Below are 19550 nucleotides of genomic sequence, written 5' to 3' on the forward strand. Positions count from 1 at the left end.
TCGTATATGAGGTATTTCACTCGAGTTGTGTGTGTTATACTACACACAAATCGAGTGAAAAAATTTAAATTATTATTTTACGGAGTAATCAATATATCGATTAATTTATTATTTTCCATTGATTTTTTTTGTTGAAGATATAATTTTTTTTGTATTCTTTTTTAATGCAGCTTATTTTCTTGTATTGGTAGTCCTGATGATACAATGGGCTTTTGTTTTAGGTATTTCACATGAGAGCTTAATATCTTAACACCACAGTTCTGCAGCTGCTTCTGTCATCAATTTTTTTTTCTGTTATCAATTTTTTTCTAAAAAAAAAAAAAAAAATTATCGAAAATTTGCGCTTAATCATTGAGCACTGGAATTCCCTACACATCTTTTTCCTATATAGTCGAAAATAACGACGATTTAAAGTTCAAGGAAGATTAAAAAAAATATAAAATACGTCGTTATATTGCTTGAAAAATGGATAAAAAATAATTAACTGAATTAAAAACACCCACGACTCGTGTGGAATAGCCCATATACGATTTTTGACTATCTTTTATGAAAAATTGAATAATTTTGTTCACTACTTTTGCAGCTGACTCCATCTAGAACTGAAGTAAATTAGTATTTTTTTCAAATTATTAAAAAATATCATATAAATAATATTTAAATAACATATAAATAAATAAATAAATGAATTGATATAAGAATATAACATAACACACAACTCGAGTGAAATACTCCGTATACAATTTCATGCTATACCTCACGGCAGCGAAACTTATTTAAATCAGGTTTGTTGATTCTATTTTTAATCTAAAAATTACTTAAATTGGTATTTTTTTAAATGGAAAAAATCCACGTACAAACAGGGAGACTCAGAGCTGAAAATAAAAATCTGAAAAAATTAGAGAATTATTTTTTCTACATTTGGAGCTGATTTATGACCATCCAAAATGATCTTCCATTTAACGACCATCCTAATATATATATATATAAACATATAATACAGACAGTATAATTTCAAATCTCATTGATGTAATACTCATCGTTTCTTCTTAAAATACACATATACAAACAATTAATTAATTGCCGGCTATATAATATTCATTGATGCGTCGGATTCAATACTGCGTCTTCTGTGTGGCTTCTTAAAGCTATAATATTGTTCAGACAAAATTTAAAGTTTGGTCTGTCATTTGCTGCACTCCAGCAACGCTGCATTAGTTGGTATAACAAGGATGGACAGTTGAGAGGCATCTGCAACCTGCCTCCCGTGCGTACATAATCCATCACTTCGAGATTAGTTCTGGAAGAGTAAGGTTGCTCACCTAACGATGTAATCTCCCACATTAGTACTCCAAATGACCAAACATCGCTATAAGAAGTAAATATTCCGTCCACTAAGGATTCCGGTGCCATCCAATGAACAGGAAGCAGATCTTCTCCTTCCTAAAATATAATTTCAATAAAGTTAAATCTTCTATTCTAATTATCAATTTTTTAAATAAGTATTCTTAAGCGAAAAACGTTTACTAATACTTTGCATTATACATTATATATATAAATAAATATTGGAGAAATATATATGAAAATATATACACAGTTTTCATTTTTCTTAAATTCAATTTGACTTAAAGTAATACAATAATATTATAAAGACGCAACAATAGAAAAATACTTATAATAGATTTATCTTTTTTAATTAATTATATCTACCTTGCGGTAATAGTCATCCCTGTAAATATCTCTGGCAAGTCCGAAATCACCGATTTTGACGATACGATTCTCACGATCTCTCGCAGACACTAAACAATTTCGGCACGCGAGATCTCTATGCACAAAGCGCAGCTCTTCTAAATAGCAACAGCCTCGCGCAACATCTTCGCACATAGCGAGCAAGTCTTGTAGACGCAGAGCGTGTAAATCAGAAGGTTGTAATATTTGACACTCTCTCAAATATTTTTGCAGATCAGTTTCCATTAATTCCAACACGAGTAATGGAGAATCCCCGTCTAAGCAGATAGCTAGTATTCTTAACACATGTTCGTGTCTAATGTGACTCATAAGCTTAGCCTCTTGCAAGAATTTCTTTTTTTCTTCCACGGAAGCACCCTTTTTTAACATTTTTATGGCAACGGATGTCTCTGATCCCGGTTCTTCAAAATCCTTGACATTCCCTTGGTACACCTGCGAAATCATGAAAATTAATGTAACTTTTATTAAAAAAGAAAAGATAATTTAATTTCTAACATTATACATATAACATTATATTTATAACATTATACATATTAATTTCTAACATTATACATATAACATTATATTTATAACATTATACATATCCCAAGTAGCAAAATGACGGTAAATTTTGGTCATAATGACGGTAAATTTTGGTCACAAAGAGACCGATTAGACGTCTTAATTAGATCTTATAAGACCCGAAAATGACGTCGATATGTCACATCCAATATTATATTCGTCATATTATGTCGTCAATAAGAAGTCAGAAAATGTCGTCTTAAGACGACATTTTCTGACTTCTTATTGACGACATAATATGACGAATATAATACTTAAAATTGACAAAACTTCGATATTTTAACAATTAATTCATGGCATCAGTTTTAGTCCAGTAAGAATAAATCATTCGATAAATATATTACATATTCGATAAATTAGATAATTAGAATATAAAAATTTAAAGTATATTTGACAACAGAAGAATGCCTTAACAAATAAATTTACGCGCATACGTAAATTTATTTGTTAAAAAGGCATTCTTCTGTTGCTAAGTGTACCTTATAGTTAGAGGTACTTGGTACTTATATGATACTTTTAATTTTAATAGCAGTTGTTTGCCAGCTTTATATATATATAATTCCATGACTAAAACTTAAATACGAGATAGATACTGCATCGCGCGTCGCATAGCGATAAATGAAAGAACTAAATTTGCCACGAATTAAGACGTCTTAAGACGTCTTCAAAATAACGTCTAGTTGATCTAAAAAATAACGTCTTATAAACGTCCATTATTAGTCACTGACGTCATGGACCAAAAATGACTAAAAATAGACGTCATAATGTCGACTTCTGACGTCACTTTGCTACTTGGGATATATTTCGTTTTATTTTAAATAATTCAACGATAAAAAATAAAGTGCATATGTATATCTCATAAAAATTAATGTATTACTATTTCTATTAAAAAGTTGATTTATATATCCGAACAAATTGTATTCTTATCTTAAGTATATGCCACTTATCTTTATAATGTCTTTCAATAAAATAGGCGCCAAAAAGATCCTCTTAATTTAGGAGAAAAATTATCTAAAGAGATATTCTTAACATGCAAGAATACATATATACTTGATGAGATGTTTTTTTATCCGTGTATTATTAAAATTATTAATTGATATAACAAAAAACAGTCTTACAAATGGACATTTGTTACTTATTACATGTATATTTAAATGTTACACATATAATTGAATATTTTTTATGTATTTGACATAGTTAAATACACATTTTTGCTTATTATGTTATTATTTTTAATATTAATTGTAAACTTATAAATTTATTATAAATTTAAATAATTTTATTTTACTAATTTTTATATTAAATTTATTATTAATTTATTATATTTATTTATTGCGGCGCTAAAGTTGCAAAAAAAATAAGAATGTATTCTCAATTTAAAAGATGGAAATATTCTTATTCATTAAGAATATCTATTAAGAGGACTTATTAATGCATATCAAAAAAACAATTTTTTCGATGTAACATTTACTAAGAAATGTGTATTTCTTATTTCTACATCTAAACATTAATGACTTAAAATATGACGTAACGAAAAATTTACCATTCCAAATGCGCCGCTGCCAAGGAGTTTCGTTAGTGTGATTTGCTCACGTTTGATTTTAGTCAGCATAAATTTATTTGAATTATATTGCAACGCAGGACTGTATAGCGCATTATGCTGAACGTTTCCGATAAGTACCTCATGTAGAATCCTAGTCAAAACTTGCTCGTTATCTTCTTTACGTTGTCGGTATACTGTTATAAAATTATAATATTTTTAAATAATATTATGCATTGCAAATTTCAAATTTTGCTCTTTTAACAAATAAGTTAATGTTTTTTTGAAAAATCTCCACTTATTACATTAATCATAATTTGTAATTTAAAAAATGTGTATTAAATATACTTACAACAATAAATAAAGTAGCAGATGCAGATTACAATAACGATAGAAGCAAGGCTTTAACATCAATGTTAGATTATATTGCGTAGCTCGAATTATCGAATCGTCACCTTTGTTACATAAAAATATAGTTTTAATTGTTTGTCTTATTTGAATATTTCTACTTATAATTTTATCATTAAAAATATTTCATTCTTAAAATTCTGTAATTCATTTATATGTATGTAAAATAAACAGATCATATTAAAATATCTACATATTATCATATTTGCTTACCAAGTGTTTGAAAAATAAATCTTTCATCAGATGGCCATGTAAAGTTTTCGTACTCAGCATATGCCAGTATCAAACAAAACTTGTATAAAGTTGCCGGTAGCAAGTTTTCTATATAATACATTACTGTCTCATTATTTGTCTCAAAATTATCTGCGATTTGCCACTTTTGCATCGCATAATTTTTGTATTTCAGTATGTAATGTATCGTCAGATTAACGCTAGGAATCCACGAAATATTCATATTGTTTTTGTTAACTCCGCTCAAAGTTATATTGTTCGGTTCCGAGTACGTGTACACAGTTTTGCTCAAACTGTCATTATAGATATTGGTGTAGTTGGCTGGATATACACGTACATATACTAAGTATTTCTGTTCTGGCAGCAACGATTGGATTATTGTAAAAAATTTGTTGTCTACTTTATTATTAATAAATGGCTTTTCTATCGGTTGCGTGCTGTTCACTGAGTTAATTGTTTCCCAATATACTCTATAAGTTACTGTCGCACAATTAAGTTTCATGGGTAGCATCCAATAAACTGCCGCTGTAGTCGGCGTCAGAACCTGAACCGTTACATTTTCCGGTGCATTGAGCTTGCTCACGTTAGTTTTCAATATTACTTCCGAGCTGAATTGCAGGTCCGTCGATAATTGATCAGAGTAAAAATTGGTCACAGCTAGCTTCAGCTTATATTTTGTAAACGGTGTTAAATTCTGAATTTCATAATACCGCTCGTATGTCTGTATATAGAATTCATCGAACTTGTGAAGATTATTATTCAAACAGCTTACGTAGATGATATATTTAATAGTTGGTATGTTGTTTTTGCATTTGTGCTTGCGATTTGGTTCTGTAAAGTTCAAAACAATACTGTGCGCTGTTATTTTTACTATTTTAATATTATAATACTTTTCATCAGGGATAAGGCATTCCGTCCGAGGATATGGTTGTAAGGAGGATGATTTACCAAACGATATTATGGAAGCAAAGTGATCCGTACTTTTTATTATATGCACGTGTTTAGATGCGTTTTTTTCACTGTCGACAAGTGCATACTTCTTTTTTAAAATATAAAGATAAGTACCTGATGATGTATTTACATTATATCTATTTGCATAAATGTTTGTTTCATCAATTATAAAATATTGATGGAACTTCGTGCCAATTTCAGCGATTGAAATTGAATTACATTTATTTATTTTAATGTTCGCCACAATTAATTCATGATTTTCATTCCAGTATATTAGCGGCTCCTCTGTATTCATGATGTCAAGCTTTACACCAAAATCAAGTAGTAAATATGATATTTTGTATGGACAGAAGATCATATCGGTTTTTAAAAAAGATTGCACATTTTTTCCGTCAAGATCCGATTTCATTATTACAAACTGCATATCTGATAACTCTTCTATCCAATAGATAAACCTGGAAAATATATATATTATTCTAAATGTGTATTATAAAACATAATTTTAAACGTGAAGTTAAAAAAATTATAAACTTAAGTTCTTACAATTCTATGATAATGAATGATTTTATGATTCTTTATATCTTTATTACAAAATCATAGTATATTATTGCAAAATTAGAAAATAATATAAATTCTTAAGAGAAAGACACAAAAGTGTTTATTTTTTCAAGTGAATAAAAGTTAACGTACCCCACAGACGGTTGTACAGTAAAATAAAAATATTTTTTTCGGCTCAAAATTTTATCATATTTGATTATGCCATTTTGCCACATTGTTAAGTCCAGCTTTATAATGGATTTCGCTGGGTCGTCATATTCCATCCAATATAGATTTCTTCCTATCCAATCGATGCAGAGTTTGCGTGAATATCTTTTTAAACTAGATATTTTTGTAATATTATTTTTATTTATATCCCCTATCATTAAATCTCGTATATACTCATTCTCATTACGAATCGACTGGATCCAATAAATTTTATGTTCTGCTATAGAATAAGCCAGTTCTATTACATCAACATTGCTATTAAAGGTAAAGAGATTGACGTAGGTTCTTGAATCCAGATCCCATATTGCAATAGTATTATTCACTGCAATCAATAATTGAGGTATCGGATTTTCGTGCGTCGTTGATACGTTCATTAAATCTGTATAAGGACCAGCACCAGCTTTAGTATGCGCTCGTACTCGAAAATAGTACGTTGTATTAGGTTTTAGATTATACTCTGTGCACTCCATTGTAGTTAAAATAGTTTTGTCGGCACAGATTTGAATCTTTTTTAGATTTTCGATGAACCAATTGTATATCCTTGTATCACATTATTTGCATATTCAGGTTGGTTCCATCTGTAACACAAATTTTAGCCTTTCCATATTTAATAATTTTTTAACAGAATTAATATTGTATATGTTTATGTTAAATTTTAGAGAAAAAAAGGATATAGACGAAAAACTTAGATTCTTCACCTGAATGTCACCGAAATGTTGATTTTTTCATTTAGAAATCCATTGAACTCTACGAATGCTCTTGGCTCGCTCGGAATTTTTCCTAGAGATTTTAAGATAGTACATATTTATATGTATGTTGAAGTTGATTATCTCGGTAAATTAAAAAAAAATAATAATAATTTAACGTGCAACGAAAAAATAAAGAAAGAAGAAAAAATATTTATGATTTAAAACAAACAAGAAAAATAATGAAATTGATAGTGTTATCTAAATTTCGCTTTATTTTACATACAGTGTATACATTGTTTCTCTCTTTTCGACAGAGTTCATTTTATATTATCCTTGTTATTAGAAAATGGTTTAATATTTTTTTTTTATAATTTTTACTCTCTCTTGAATTTACATTTTGCCTACAACTTGTAAATTTTTTGTTAATTTTTTATTAACGTTTTATATATTCATTGCATCTTACCAATAGATTCTGAATTCATGGACATATTTGCAAATGTAACTTCATCTACTTCATTGACTTCACTCCTTATAGTCACGCTTTCAGAATAATTCTGATCCGGCTGGAGATTTTGTAAAATGAGATGATTGTTCTTTTCGGACATTGGAATATCCTTAATAAAATATAACATATAAAAAAAATAAGTTAGACAGCTAGGCCAGAAATTCCATGGTAGGTATCATTAATGATAAATAAAATAGTATATATAAAAATCTCTATATATAAGTGCCATCCGTCTGTCTGTCTGTCTGTCTGTCTGACCGCGAACTACTTCCATATTTATGGACCGATTCTCACGAAATTGGTACCAAAATTTCGCAAATTTTTCGGCGGTGGCTGCTGTGTGGGTTTTTTTTTAATTTTGTCCACTCACGCACCCACCCACGCACTAACAAATTTATTGACTGATTTTCTCGAAATTGGTACCAAAATTGTGCAAATTTTTCGAGGATGGATACTATTTGGTTTTTTAAAAGTTTTACACTACACGCACTCACACCTTTATTGACCGATTTTCTCAAAATTGGTACCAAAATTTTGAAAATTTTTCGGGGATGGCTAATATGTGGTTTTTTTAAGTTTTACATCCCCACCTATCCACTCACGCATCCACCCACGCACTCACACATTTATTTACCGAATTTCTCAAAATTGGTACCAAAATTTTGCAAATTTTTCGGGGATGGTTAATATGTGGTTTTTTTAAGTTTTACACCCCCACATACCCACCCACGCATCCACCCACGCATTCACATATTTATTGACCGATTTTCTCAAAATTGGTATAAAAATTATGCAAATTTTTCGGGGATGGATACTATTTGGTTTTTTAAAAGTTTTACACTCCCACCCATCCATTCACGCACCCACCCACGCACAAAGTAGTACATTTTTATTTTATATTATAATATTTTTATAAAAATACATACTGTTGTTGTTTTAAACATTTTTTAATTTTTTTACAAATGTCTGTGGTGGTTCTAACTTTCGTAAATTTTAAGATATCGGGATAAATTTTTTTATATAAATAGACTATCATTAAAGGATTATTGGTATTTAATTTGACGAGGATTGGTTAAAGGATTAGATTTTTATAAAATTTTAAATTTTATGGAAAATGTTTCTGTTTGTTCTAATTTCGGTAAATTTTAAGATATCTGGTTAATTTTTTTAACGTAAATAGAATATTATTTAAGGATGATTGTTATTGAGTTTGATATCGTCATTGATCAAATGAATAAAACTTATTAAATAGAAAATATCATGGATGAAATAAATATTCCTAATGAAATGAAAATGTGATTATAAATGAAATAAATAGAAATGAAATAAAAAGTGTTACCATTAATGAAATTAATGGACATAGTGTGAGCATGTTAGCATGAACAAAATGACTAAACAGATCGAAATAGATAATTTAAAAGAAGTTGAAGAATTCAAAAATGATAAATATTAAAAAATAATTTATTAGTTAATTTTTTAAAAAAATTTTTGAAAGTTTAAGTCTTAATAATTGCTTAATATTTATTTTAACTTATACTAATCTATATATTGTAATATTGTTTATGAAATCATTTTTTTTTTAAATTGTTTATATACAGGGTGATTCACGTAACGGTCGCCACGATTTTTGGGACATTTCCGCCAGTTTAAAAAAAAGTTTATACAGTGAAAATCAATCTGCTTTACGCAAGCTTTAACATGCAATAAAAAATAAAAAAAATTTTTTTTTTTTAAAACAAATTAATGTCACCTTGAATTTTTTAAATGGAACCATCATATTTATTTTATATAAATTGATTCCTCCCAATATTCTGGATAAAAAAATATAAGGGTAGGATGGTCAAAAAGTGAATAGTTTACGAGATATTTTATATTTTAATTTTATAAAGATGGTTCTCGTAACGATCGCCACGATTTTTGGGGTACTTACAATAATATGACAAAAAATGTCATTAATCAGGAATTTACCAATTTGTAACCGTCAACAAATTTAACAATAATTTAATGATTGCATACAATGTTACTTTATGTTACATTTTAATTCAAAATTAACAATTTTGAAGCTACTATAGCGTAATTCTTCGCTATCGAGGAAGTTCACTATAAATAGTAAATAAAAAATAAATAGTAAATAAAATAAAAATAAATAGTAAATAGTGTAGGCGAATTATTATTTTATTTATATTCATTTTGTATACGCGCGTGGACGGCGAATTGCGTCTCCCCTTTTCCCCCTCTCTCTCGCGGCGCTGGTTGCGTAAGGAAGGAGAGACAAAGAGTCAGAGTCCGCGTTAGGCAGAGTGCCGTCGTGCGTGCCCCACTGAGTGTTTAACCTAATAAAGATCCTTCATAAAGACTATAGAAAGCATTATAAGAAATACGCCCTGACACCTCCTACAAATTTCAGAAGTGGGATCGAAGAAGAAATTAGCGAAGGATCCGTGAGGTTAATGCACGCACGAGAGATACGCGGAATTTTGAGAAAATACGACCAAGTGTTGTGGTCGACATAGAGAAGACCGTGTCTTGTGTTTCTCGAGTAAAGAGACAGAATATTCCGCGCTGTGTGTCGCGAATATTTTGACGGTAATTCGCGCTGTGTGTCGCGAATATTTTGACGGTAATTCGCGCTGTGTGTCGCGAGTCTTTGCTGTGTGCTAATCGTTCCGCCCCGTACGAGAGAAAAGTACGTCCACGTGTCGGCGTGCGGTGAACCGACGTTGTCGCGATACCCCTGTGAGACAGAATATTCCGCGCTGTGTGTCGCGAATATTTTGACGGTAATTCGCGCTGTGTGTCGCGAATCGTTGCTGTGTGCTAATCGTTCCGCCGCGTACGAGGGAAAGCAAATCCGCGTGTCGCGCGCGGTGAACTGATATCTCGCGCTGTGTGTCGCGAATATTTTAGACTACGTAATTCGCGCTGTGTGTCGCGAACATTAAGTCTAGATTCCGTAAAAATGCGTACATGTGCATTTCCTATAGCTGTGTGCTAATTGTTCCGTCGCGTATATGAGAGGACGCGTTCGCATGTCAGCGTGCGGAGAACCAACGTGTCTCGCTATTTCCGAGTGAGAGGAATATTCCGCCGTGTGTCGCGAACATTTTGACTGAGGTCAAATAGATATTTAATAACACGTCGCTGTGTACTAGGACGTATAGAAAAGGAAGTGCAGTGTGCCGCTAACAATGGCGAAACCACCGAGTGCGTATACGCTCGCCGAGATTAAGGACATTCTCCGCGAGAAGAAATTGTCGGCGGTCGGTAACAAAGCTGATCTGATAGATCGACTGACTGCCTATGACCCGGAGATATGGACTACACTGGATGAACAGAGGTCACGACAGAGCCGCGGTATCGATCGGCCGATTGACGCGGGCCATGGATCGAGGGATGCTGTCGCGGACGAGGACGGTGGAAGCCAAATAAGCAACGACGCGTCCGTTGAAAATCCTTTGACTGAGAATGACTTGATTCGACGAGAGAATGAACTACTTAGAAGAGAACGAGCTCTTCTTCAACGTGAATTAGATATCGTTAGACGAGAGAACATCGAAGATCATGGAGCGCATATGAATGATGGCGGAAGAAGACGTAGTGGTCCACCGATGAGCGAAAGTGTAAGGGCTATTCGCGACTTGTTGAGCGAGTTCGACGGCAGTGAGGGTACATTCTGGAAATGGGAACAGCAGGTACAATTGCTGCGAGTGTCGTACGCCTTGGATGACGCTGCGACGAGGATTTTAATAAGCTCTAAATTAAAAGGACGTGCATCCGAATGGTTTCACTCCAGACCGCATCATCTTACCCTTAGCATAGAAAATCTATTGGCGGCCATGAAGGGGATGTTCGACCTTCGTCAATCAAGATTGTCCCTACGCAAGAAGTTCGAGGAGAGAGGATGGCGGACGGATGAATCATTCACGAGTTACTTCCATGATAAAATAATCCTGGCTAATAGGGTACCGATAATGGATGACGAAGTTGTCGATTATGTCATTGAAGGAATACCTGACCGCAATCTCCGAGATCAAGCACGTATTATGCAGTTCGAGTCTCAGTCGGATTTGTTGGAGGCGTTTAAAGGATTGACGCTACACCCGAAGAAGTTCCCTGATCGCGAAGGGAAGAAACCTATTGATCAAGGGAAAAACCAAAAAGATGGTAAATTGTCGACAAAGGAGAATTCGGCGTCTAAAGGAAATCCAGCATCATCGAGTGCAGATTCGACACCATGCCGAAAGATAATTAAATGTTATAACTGCCAAGCAGTTGGACACTTGGCATCCGCGTGTTCATACCCGAAGAAAGTTAAGGGAGCCTGTCATCGATGTGGTTCAACCAGCCATTTGCAGAAAGACTGTCCCGAGAAAGAGTCGAAACCCGAATCGACGAGTGCTGTGAACTTGATCGAACCGATACCCGTTAGCGATCCGTATTGTGTACGGTTAAAGTTTTCGGTGTTAATTGAAGGAGATATGGATCGTGAATATGTGGTAGACGCGATAGTTGATCCCGGCTCCCCAGTAAGCCTCATAAAAACCGAGTACGTTCCGACAAGTTTGCGCGAACCGCTACCCCCTAACGGCGATTGTTTTTGCGGGGTAAATAAATCTCTTGTTCGCGTAATAGGCACCTTTTCGAAATTAGTCGAAATCGAAAGAATTAACATCCAGTTACGTTTTCTGGTAGTCCCGAACGAAACAATGTCGTGTGCAGCATTGCTTGGTCGCGATTTTTGTCGAGATCCGTTAATAAAAATCGAACTAGGTGAAACGGTAAAGATTACTAGGAGAAACGAGTCGGTGAGCGAGAGCAATTCTGATACCGAGATTATGCAAATAGAATACCTCGAAAATCCTGTAAAAGTCGGAGAAGAATTGAATATTAATCCCGATGTCGAATCGCATGTAGCTGAAAGCGTTCGAAGATTGTATAACGAAGAATATATTGATAAATGGGATCCAGACGCGAGCGAACCGCAGACCGAGATGAAAATTTTATTAAAAAACGAACAACCGATTACCTTCCGGCCTAGGCGTTTAACGTATACCGATAAAGAAAAGTTGCAAGTGATATTAGACGATTTATTAAAAACAGGTACAATTAGGCAGAGTAATTCACCCTATGCTAGCCCAATCGTTCTCGTACGGAAGAAAAATGGTGAGTCACGACTGTGTGTCGACTTCCGTGAAATAAATAAAATTACTGTGAAAGATAATTTTCCCACACCGCTGATAGATGATCATATTGATCGGTTAAAAGAGAAAAGATATTTTAGTAGTCTCGACTTAAGAAACGGATTTTACCATATTAAGATGTCTGAGTGTTCAGTAAAGTACACCTCGTTTGTGACGCCTATCGGACAATTTGAATTCCTACGAATGCCGTTCGGGTTGACTAATGCTCCACGAGTGTTCCAGAGATTCGTCAACCAAGCTTTTGAGAAACTCATCCGGGAGAATAAAATCTTGTTATATCTGGATGATATATTGATCGCGACTGAAAGTATTAAGGAACACCTAAACATTTTGAAAGATGTATTTGAAATAGCGCGACGATACCGGTTGCAGTTTAGACTCGATAAATGTTTCTTTGTTCGAACGGAAATTGTATATCTTGGGTATCTAATTAATGAAAATGGTATTCGCCCGAGTAAGCAACATGTTGAAGCAGTGACTGATTACCCAATTCCGCGAAACATAAAAGAGGCGCATCGATTTGTTTGTTTAGCTAGTTACTTCCGTCGTTTCATCCCGAAATTTTCAATAGTCGCTAAGCCGTTATATGACTTAGTCAAGAAAAATACTGTGTTTAAATTTGAGTCGGAGGAGATCAAAGCTTTCGAAGAATTGAAACAGTTATTATCTTCTCAACCGATACTATCAATTTATTCTCCAACACTTGAAACAGAATTGCACTGTGACGCAAGTGCAAGTGGTTTCGGCGCCATACTTTTACAACGACAGAAGGATGGTATTTTCCGGCCTGTATTTTATTTTAGTAAACGGACAACAGTTGTCGAATCCAAGTATCACAGTTTTGAGCTGGAGTGTCTCGCTGTGATTTATGCGATTAAACGGTTTCATATCTATCTCGCCGGTATTCCGTTTAAGATAGTAACAGACTGCGACAGTTTTCGCTTTACTTTAAGTAAACAGACAGTTAATCCACGAATATATCGTTGGGCATTATTTTTAGAGCAATACGGTTATCAAATCGTACATCGACCCGGTACACAAATGAATCATGTCGACGCATTGAGTCGATGCCATAGTATTCTAACGTTAGAAGCGAATTCGTTTGAGCGAACTTTATCTATCCAACAAGATCGAGATGTAGATATAGTAAACATTCGAAATAAATTAGAAAAATCTGAGGATAAATTCTTTGAATTACGAGACGGCCTTGTTTACCGTAAGGACAAGGATAAAAAACTCTTATTTTATGTACCGACGTCAATGGAAAGTAATGTAATCCGTACATGTCATGATGACATTGGCCATGTCGGCCTCGATAAAGTCATTGGTAACATTAGGCGAATTTATTGGTTCCCACGAATGAAAGAGAAAGTAAAGTGCTATATTTCTAATTGTCTGCGTTGTATAGAGTTTTCCCCTTCTAGTGGGAAGAAGGAAGGCAAGTTACACAGTATACCGAAAGAGAACTTACCCTTTCGAACGATCCATGTTGACCATTGTGGTCCCTTTGGAAAAACCGGTCGCGGATACAGATACATTTTAGCAGTAGTAGATGCTTTTACAAAGTTTTTGAAAGTATATCCGTGCAAATCCACGACCTCGAATGAGACAATTAATCATCTGCGAAATTATTACCGAACTTATAGTAAATCCCGACGCATTGTGAGCGATCGCGGAACAACCTTTACGTCAGATAAATTTACTGCATTTATAAATAATGAGTCTATTCAGCATATCCTTGTAGCCGTTGGTACTCCGCGTGCAAACGGGCAAATAGAACGGTTCAACCACGACATTACTCCGATGATTGCGAAGTTATGTGACGAACCACACAAATGGGATCAAGTTCTAGATCAAATAGAATATGCATTTAATAACACGATTTGTCGATCAACGGGAGAAACCCCCAGTAAGCTATTATTTGGCGTGGAGCAACTAGGTAAAGTCAACGATAAACTTAAACTAGTCCTCGATACTGATATTAGTCGAGATCTAGTGTCATTAAGAGAATCTGCCTCTGAAAAAATTCAGAAGAGTCAGAAAGAAAACGAACGCTATTATAACAAGAAGCACAAAGAAGCGAAACAATATAAAGAGGGCGACTATGTAATGATCCGTAACGTGGACACTTCTGTCGGTACCAATAAAAAACTCATACCAAAGTATAAAGGGCCTTACATTGTAAAGCGAGTGCTAGGTTCTGACCGTTATGTAATAACTGATGTCGAGGGATTTCAAGTCACTCAAATGCCCTATAATAGCGTTATTGCCGCCGATGCGATGCGACCATATATATATCCGAGTAAATATAATTAATTTGTATGTTTATTTAGTCTATAAAAGATAGTTGTTTTATCCAGTGTTACTAAATATGTTTAATGTATCTACTTGGTACGTTTTGTTCCTATACGTACGACCGAGACGGTCGTAATGTCAGGCTGGCCGACTGTAGGCGAATTATTATTTTATTTATATTCATTTTGTATACGCGCGTGGACGGCGAATTGCGTCTCCCCTTTTCCCCCTCTCTCTCGCGGCGCTGGTTGCGTAAGGAAGGAGAGACAAAGAGTCAGAGTCCGCGTTAGGCAGAGTGCCGTCGTGCGTGCCCCACTGAGTGTTTAACCTAATAAAGATCCTTCATAAAGACTATAGAAAGCATTATAAGAAATACGCCCTGACACCTCCTACAATAGTAAATAAAAATAATAACAAACTAAAATTTCCTGATCAGATTAATAGCTAAGCTACATGGTAACATAAGGTCAAAGTCAAGTCTGTTTACTACTTACGTTTTTAGTGAACTTCCTCGATAGCAAAGAATTACGCTGTAGAAGCTTTAAAATCGTTAATTTTGAATTAAAATGTTACATAAAGTAAAATTGTATGCAATCATTAAATTATTGTTAAATTTGTTGACGGTTACAAATTGGTAAATTCCTGATTAATGACATTTTTTGTCAGATTATTGTAAGTACCCCAAAAATCGTGGCGATCGTTACGAGAACCACCTTTATAAGATTAAAATATAAAATATCTCGTAAACTATTAACTTTTTGACCATCCTACCATTATAATTTTTTATCCAGAATATTGTGAGGAATCAATTTATATAAAAAAATATGATGGTTCCATTTAAAAAATTCAAGGTGATATTAATTTGTTTATAAAAAAAAATTTTTTTTAAAAATATTTTATTGCATGTTAAAGCTTGCGTAAAGCAGATTGATTTTCACTGTATAAACTTTTTTTTTAACTGGCGGAAATGTCCCAAAAATCGTAGCGACCGTTACGTGAATCACCCTGTATGTATAGATTTTTAATATTTAAATATAAATTTAAATATAAATGATTTTCTAAAAAAAATTTTTAATTAACAATTTATTTTTTATATTCTTATTGTTCTCTTATTATTCTTAATATCATTATATAAACTAATCTAATTTATAATTAAAACGTTTCAGTGATGGAAGATGGGCTCGATTTATTATTATTAAATGCATTGTTAGAATATGAAAAACAAATAGAGTCCAAAAACGAAAATTATAAGAATGAAGGAGAATTTAAGGACGAATTCAAGAAAGAAAATAAAAAGCGTAAAGATGAAAATTTTGATAAGAAGAATAAGAAGCTTAAGAAAAATTAAATATGATTAAATATATTTTTTTTAATTATCTATATATATATGTGTATTTCTATATTTGTATTCGAGTGTCATTTGCCATGACAATAAATAAATCACAAGGACAAACTTTAGAAAAAGTTGGGATTTATCTGCCACATCCTGTATTTGCTCATGGTCAACTCTATGTAGCATTCTCGAGAGCAACAAAAAGGCAAAATGTGAAAATTAAAATAGATGAATTAAGCAATCAAGGACATCTCATTGAGGAAAAGACAAAATCTTTTACGAAAAATGTCGTTTACAGAGAGATTTTATAAATTGAATAATTTGAAAATTGTATGAGAGCTAATAATATAACGGGTCAGCGGTGGGTAATTAAACCGTAAAAAAATTTTTATAAATAATAGAAAATATATAAAATATTATATGCCAAATAAAATATTTATAATATTTGTAATATTTAAATTAGTGGAAAAACAAATCATGTTCATCCCAGAAAAAAAAACAACACTTTGATAACAATTTCGAGAAAATCAGTAAATATAGGATAAAAAAATAAAATTTAAAAAGAATTATAAAAATTGAAAAAAAGGGTTATATAGAGGCTTTGAGGCCACACACACACACACACATACGCACATTGGCATAGAAATCTGAAAAAAAAATTTTAAACAAAAACATAGCTTCCTCACACACATACACATACGCACATTTTTTATGGAAACATTTATGAAAACAAAACCACATAACATCCATCCCAATAAAATTAGAAACATTTTGGTACCTGTTTCACGAAAATCGATCCATAAATGTAGAAGTAATTCGCAATCAAACAGATAGAACATCTAATTTTCTCTGTTACATAATAAATAAACAAATATTAAATAAATTGTATAAAAAATTATAAATATTTTTTATAAAGATGCAAGATGCAAGCTTTGAGGACCGCGCGAAGCGCGGTCCGAAACGCTAGTATATATATATAGGATTACCATAAAAAATAACATCGTATGTCAAAATAAATAAAATAAGCATAAAATTTCTTGTTTTGTAATAATTTTAGTTTGATATTTTATAATTCCATTCCTAATTTATAATGTGTTAAATATTATGTAATTTCATTTCTAAAATATTTATTCGTATTATTTTTCAACATATTTTCTTGCGAAATATCAAACATTATTCTTATATTAAAAAGAATGTCACGCAGAATAGGCAGAATAAGGATTATTTAATAAGAATTAATAATCGTTTCTTTTTTAATAAATGATATATGAAAATGTTACTCTCTTCGATTCCTGAAGCGATTTTGCTGATAGTTATATAGCTAATGATTTAGTTTTTTTGCAATCGTTAGTTAACATTTTAAAATAAACGAGGTTAATTTTTAATAATCCATCAGTTATGATTAAAATTTCAATAATAACGTTTGTATTTCAAGAATAAAAATGTTTAAAATATTCTCTTTTATGTGTATGTGTGTGATTATAGAAATGATATAAATTTTTGTACTTAAAATCTTGTCGAAATTCTTTTTGATTATGGTTATATCTTTTAACGCAAACAAATTCTGGAAAACAGGATACCATAAACTTTCGATTGACATTACCACGATATATAAGAATATATATGGCTATATAAATATGGCTATATAAATGGATATACTGTGAATATTATATATATACATCTATAAATTTTTATTAGTTAGATTGGAATAGATTGATGTTACGTATGTTGTTCATTTAACTATTGGCCGTATAAAGTTAATTGATACAATTTGAATTTTATTATACCAATATAGTCGACATTCCTTTATATGTATATGACACAAATGCAACCATCCTTGACACATCAAAATGACGCGAACTCTTTGAATTAATTTAGTTAAATAAAAATTAATTTACAAAAGTCTTATTATATTATTAAATAATTATAAATATTTAATAAAGTAAATAAGATCTTTTTGCAAATTGATGAAAAATCACATAAAATTCAATTCAAGTGTTATAAATATATGTATGTATGTAAGTATGTATTAAAATAGTTAATAATTAACAGAAAATCTTATTAATATTAATAATTATTAATTTAAAAAATAGCAATAGAAACACAAACTTAATACAGTCAAATTTTAATATTTTGTCTTAATTAAGTTTAATTTTTGACTATATTATACATCTATTTATAAACAAAATAAAATTTTCAAGCTTTATACATCCTTTCTCATTGCATCATACTTTATAGTTTTTTGTATAGTTTTATTTTATTATACAGTATGTAATATTATTATATTACACGTTTTAGTTACTCAAATAAACTGCACTATTACTTGTAATAACATTCAATTGTTTTTTAATGAAGCGAAAAAAATCTCTTACCTGCGTGAAAAGGTTGTCTGGAACGGTATGATTCTTTGTCAAAATCGCGATAGCTGCTTTCACCAGCATTAAACTTTTCAATAAAACGTATAATCTCAACTTAAACATAATAATTTCGGTGAATGTTGGCGTTCAATTTTTAATCACCAGTATTGATTTTTTCTTATTCTATGGATGATTCAGATTTGATCTAATCGACTCGATACTTTATTATGTGCTCGATGAATTTTTTAAAATCTAGTTTGCGAATCGCGTTATTGTCTATCAATACATTTTAATATATCTTTTTATGATTAATCACAATATTCTAGTAAATAGTAACTTTTATAATTATTCGATGGGAACTAATAACAAAAATAAATACGAAGCGACACGTATTCACTTGATTGTATCCAAGATAATAATTTATCTTTGTTGTAATTTCTTTTACTATTTCGTGAATAGATAATCAATAAAAATATAATCACACAATTTATACAAGCAATCCGAAAATTATAGAATTATAAATTTTCTGTCACTTTCACCGCTATTCAAGCATAAAATATTATCCACGTTGATATTTGCTATATTTTTTGTTTCACTAAAATATAAAAAGTTATGATTACTTCTTTTATGAATATTGTATACTACGCATGTTATTAGGATCCACTATATGTGCATATTGTTGTGTGACGTTTATATGACAGTATTTGAATCAAATGATGCGGAACGTTGTCTTTTTTCGTGGCAATCACAATCGTAACTGACTTCGCAGATTAGACTGATCGTGCTTTATTTGCTGAGCTCTGTATGATTCATTTCGCTCTGCATGATCGATGATACTCACAATCAATGTTATTTCCAACAGTTACTTTTTCTAACACAGAGAGAATTTTCTTTTAGAATTTACCTTCTTTAGAATTTACCCCAGAAAATCATGGTAATCGTGAGACAATATAATATGAAAAAATTTT

General features: G+C 31.9%; 1 pseudogene; it reads right to left on the reverse strand.

Moving 5' to 3' along the window:
- Nucleotides 1-1095: 1095 nt before the first annotated feature.
- On the reverse strand, nucleotides 1096-18870 carry LOC145945178 (uncharacterized; annotated as a pseudogene).
- Between the last annotated feature and the right edge of the window lie 680 nt (nucleotides 18871-19550).

Source organism: Prenolepis imparis, unplaced genomic scaffold (genome assembly GCF_030444845.1).
Source record: "Prenolepis imparis isolate NDT839.2.m4 unplaced genomic scaffold, iyPreImpa1.0 SCAF_14, whole genome shotgun sequence".
Taxonomy (NCBI): Eukaryota; Metazoa; Arthropoda; class Insecta; order Hymenoptera; family Formicidae; genus Prenolepis; species Prenolepis imparis.